This window comes from Saccopteryx leptura, chromosome 4, assembly GCF_036850995.1.
Source record: "Saccopteryx leptura isolate mSacLep1 chromosome 4, mSacLep1_pri_phased_curated, whole genome shotgun sequence".
In the NCBI taxonomy this organism is placed as follows: Eukaryota; Metazoa; Chordata; class Mammalia; order Chiroptera; family Emballonuridae; genus Saccopteryx; species Saccopteryx leptura.
This window is the reverse complement of record NC_089506.1, coordinates 40,780,606-40,785,695: the sequence shown is the minus strand read 5'-3', so window position 1 is coordinate 40,785,695 and position 5,090 is coordinate 40,780,606. Positions and strand designations below refer to the sequence as shown.

Sequence of the window (5,090 nt, the reverse complement as noted above, 5' to 3'; positions counted from 1 at the left end):
AATAGCAGGAATTAAAGAGTTGAGATATTTCTTTTTCTTCCTCTCTGCTTCAGGTTGCATCCTTGGCTGACACTAGCTATCACTTCTATGGTTCCTGGTCCTATCATGGTTCTGGCAATACTACCTCGTGTCCTTATCTCTCCAGTCATAATTGCAATAGTTGCTTCTTGATACTGCTATTCAATGGGCTGCTTCATCCCTGCCCACACCTTTGTCACTAGTTTCCTGTGATTGGTCTTTCAACTACTGAACTGCCTCACATGGGCTCTGTTTCATTGACAAGTCTCTGTTACATTGTCTGTGTATACCATCCATCTAGCAATAGCATAAGGATTTTGAGAAATAACCATCAAATAGAGCAGATATCTCAGGGAACACTAACAGAAAGAAAGAGTGGGAGAGTCCATTTAAATTTATTTAACAATGAATTATGCAGTCTATTGTTAAACACTAATAGGTGACAATAATGATGAAAATAAGAATTTGAGAGATTACTATTATGTAAAACTTCTTAAAAGATGCGTAATAAAGGTGAGTTTAATAACATTCTGGAAGTAAATAATTTTAGATTCCAGAAAGAGATGGGGAAATTCAAAATATTTTTAAGATTTCATCTTGGAACTGACAGACAAAGTGTTGGGCAGATAAAATGTATTATGCTCACTTTGTTAAAGAGGCCATTGCCCAGATGGTATTAATGTGTGTTGGGGTGGGCTAAAGGCAGGCAGAATCCTTGTAGCCTGGGGCTTGGTTTTGGGATTAAGCCTTTCTTACCCTTTTTTGGTGTAGGGTGGTACAATCCTATCATGCCTCAGAGAAGTGACTTTGTATTAGAGACTTCCCTATTATGTATATTGGATTAAGGGTTTGGATTTCTACACTATAAAATGGGAACGGAGCGGGAGTTTGGCTCTTGGTTCCTGAGGTTAGCATGAGAGAGCGGAGAGAGTAGAGCCAGCAGCTAAAGGAGGCCACGTGGAGGAGGCCAGGAGAAGCAGCCAAGATGGCGGAGTGCTGAGTGAGATGCCAGTTTGTACAGAGTTTGTATCTGGGATAAGGCAGGAGATGGGGAACTGAGGAGAATAAGGTTGGTGAGCTAGAAACCTTTGATTCTAGGAAACTCGGATAAGTCAGTGGCTTTGTGAGCACTGAGTGTGACTGGGTTTTGGAGCCCAGTGTATGTTTTTACTTGCCCGCCGGGTGCAAGGTAGGATTAAAGGCTATGGCCCACCAGTTTTTGGCTCCATGGTTTCTTTACCGACTGTCCGAATCCAATGCGAACCTGCATGGGCTGGGCTGCTCTGATGCTGGCCCTGGCCGTGGATACTGGCTTTACACAAAGGCAGGTAAATGTGGGAGAAGCATGCAAAAGTTATTTAACATTGATATGTTTCTATAAAGTAGGTAGAAGTTTTGCAAAGCATACTGGAACTTCCAGCTTCACTGGAAAAAATGAAAAAATGATTCAAGCCATGAAAATAAAGAAAGCACAAAAGAAGAGAAAATAACACCAAAAAAATAATTAAATATAGTGCAACTTAAAGATTTAGAATAACTTGATCACTGAGGATACAAAATGTCAAGGGGTTAAAATGTCATCTCACATACAATGAATGCTAGACTCTATTATAAACAAAAATAGCTCTCTATTATTTACAAAAATACCACAAAAGAAGCTGACAGAGAAAGGTTTAAAGTTAAGTGGAGGTGAAGGACACACAGAGCAAATGGAAATGGAAAGAAAGCCCCAGATGTAATGTTCACATCCAATCACACAGAACTCAGGCTGAAAGCATTAAATTGGTCACAAAGAACCAGGATATGTGATTTTTAAAATGTGTAGTCTTCAAAAAAAAAATAAACCTTTATGCCTCAACCACTAGAGCATGCATATACACACAGACAGGAAAAGGAGACAGCAAATCAGATATTTTATAACATTGTTGTTGCAGGCCTACCTCTTTGCCAGAGCTGCTGATGGAGGAAAGAGAATTGCACTGAACAGCATCATTAGGCTCACAGAAGCAGGCAGCAGCTGTACTAATAAAGGACATGGCTTTCTGAGCGGAGGGATGAGAGTAATAAAGCAGATTTCTTGTCTCTTGTCTCTGCAAACTTATTAAGTGAACATCAAATTTGCATCGATGTTACAAGGCTCCTGAGAGTCACTGCCTGGAGTTGGGTACCAATCAACACTCCATGCTCATATCTTGGAGTAGATCTTCAAAAAGTGTACCTTTGCCTGCAATAGCAGTCTTAGATTAGAGTAGATGTTATGTAAGGTCTCTTCCAGTTCTCTGATTCCAACATATTGACTATTCATAAAGCATATGACAGTACAGTCTCCAACTTTTATAATGTATAGTCTCTTTCTATAGGGAAAATAACTTCCTAGTATTTTAATTACATAGTGACTTAAATCTGTACAAGCTGAAAAAATAGATAGATGATAGATAGATAGATAGATAGATAGATAGATAGATAGATAGATAATAAATAAATCTGTACAACCTGGTATAAATGTCTTACTCTTATTAGTCCTATCCACCTATAAAATCAAAAAAATATATAAATAAATAAGAACAAAGCTAGAAAAGCAAATTTATTTTAAATCAATAGTATTTATCTAACTAGATTATTTTTTGAAATTAATGATGATTTTAATAATAAAGAATACTGGTTTAATAATAAGAAAGATTTTGTTCTAATTCTGTTTAAATATTTGTTTCCATGTTGACATAAATATAATAATACAGAAAAGGCCTATTTGCCTTGATATGTTTTATAAAATATTAATGAACTTAAGACCTGAGCTAGTCAAGCTCCTCACTTTAATGACACAGCCATAAGATGTTTTCTTATGCTGATGTTAATTAGAATTCACTTGTTAAGTCTGTACTATTGTCTATGTAAATATAAAGTTTGTATGACTGTATTACCAAATTCTGCACTTTGTGGGCATGTATTGTAATCACCAACACTATCCAGAGCATGAAAATCTTCACTGACAGTAAACTGGTAACAAATATGTCTGCTCACAACACAAAGGTGACAATGTGTAATGGCAGAAGTTGTTTTGATATTATCCAGCCTCTGAATGTGAGAGGTGTGTTGGCCCAATTTCTCCCCTCTTTTTCTTAAAGTATTGCAAACCTTTCATTTCTACAGTGTACCACAAATGTTTACATATGGCCTTTGCTTGCAATAAAGTTAAACCTAAATATAATTATTGTAGCAGAAATAAAGAACTAAGAATCCATTACAGACCTCTAAGAATGCTTCTTGGACTAGTAAGAAATTTTTTATCACAGTTTAAGAAATATAGATTTTGACCCTCCGCCTTCACCCCAAGCTGTGCTGGGCCTGCAAGTCTGTGACAAGCTGTGAACGTGGGTCTGTGTTCAACAGAATGGGGTTTGTTGAACTTGTAAAAAATAAGGCCTACTCTAAGAGATACCAAGTGACATTTAGAAGACAAAGAAAGGGTAAAGCTGATTACTGTGTGCAAAAAAGCTTTGTAATCCAGGATAAAAATAAGCACAACATACCTAAATATAGGATAATAGTTCATGTAACCAACAGATATATCATTTGTCAGATTGCTTATATGGGTATAAAAGGAGATATAGAGTTTGTACAGTTTATGCTCATGAACTCCTCAAGTATGGTATGAAGGTTGCCCTGACAAATTATGCTGCAGCTTATTGTACTGGCCTGCTGCTGGCCCACACACTTCTCAATAGGTTTGGCATGGACAAGAGCTATGAAGGCCGAGGGGAAGTGACTGGAAATTAATTCATTGTGGAAAACATTGATGGTCAACCTGTTGTCTTAATCTGCTATTTGGATACAGGCTTGCCAGAATTACTATTGGAAACAAAGTTTTGGGGGCCCTGAAGGGAGTTTTGGGTGGAGGCTTGTCCATCCCTCATAGTTCTAAACTATTCGCCAGTTAAGGTTCAGAAAGCAAGGAATTCAATGCAGAAGTATATCAGAAGCAGATCATGGATCAGAACGTTGCAGGTTGTATGCTTCACCTGGTGGAAGAAAATAAAGATGCTTACATGAAACATTTCTCTTAATGCATAAAGAACAACATAACCCAGACATGGAGGAGATGTATGAGAAAGCTCATGGTGCTGTAGAAGAGAATCCAGTCTATGAGGAGAAGCTTTAAAAAAGAGTTAAAAAGAAGAGGTGGAATTGTCCCAAAATGTCCCTGTCCAGAAGAAAGATCGGATAGCTCAGAAGAAGGCAAACATCCTCAGAGCTTGGGAACAAGCTACTGAGAGTTAAAAAACCAAACCACAGTTTTCTATGAAAATTGTTTAGAGACAATAATAAACTTACTGCTCAAGCAGCTGAATAAAAAAAAAATAGGAATTTTGAGCATAATAACTAATAAAAATTTGATAATCCTTTAAAATGAATATTCAAATGCATTTTTTAACTGAGAAATTTAAAGCTAAAGAACTAGTGGAGGAAGTCTTGATCAAGGTTCTATAGAATCCTATTATCTGTTGCTACATTCTGATTTTCTTACAGGAAACATAACCTATAGAACAGGGGTCAGGAACCTACGGCTTGTAAGCCAGATGTGGCTCTTTTGATGGCTGCATCTGGCTCACAGACAAATCTTTAATAAAAAAAAAAATAACGTTAAAAATATAAAACATTTTCATGTATTACAATCCATTTATTTCCTACCGCTCATGTTCATGGTTGTGGATGACTGGAGCCAATCACAGCTGTCCTCCAGGACAACACTAAATTTTTATTGGATAATATATAAGGTACACAGGTCATTGTGAGGTCAGGAAGTAAACTTTTCTCCTTTTAATCAAGTAGTCAGCTACCTAATTGCAGAAACCCTTTTGACAAAGAAGATGGCTAAAAGAAAAAAAGATGAGGAGTATCGTACTTTTCAACAGAAATGGACAGAGGAATGCAACCTCTGTGGAGAGAGCAGGTTCTTCAGTGTGTCTAATATGCAATGATAAAATTGCATCAATGAAACGGTCAAATATAAAGTGGCACTTTGACACATGCGATACTACATTTGCATGAAAATATCCAGCGGGGGACAGCAG

General features: G+C 37.1%; 1 pseudogene; it reads left to right on the top strand.

The window, feature by feature from the left end:
* Positions 1 to 3,409: 3,409 nt before the first annotated feature.
* Positions 3,410 to 4,296, top strand: LOC136404099 (large ribosomal subunit protein uL18 pseudogene; annotated as a pseudogene).
* Positions 4,297 to 5,090: the final 794 nt, after the last annotated feature.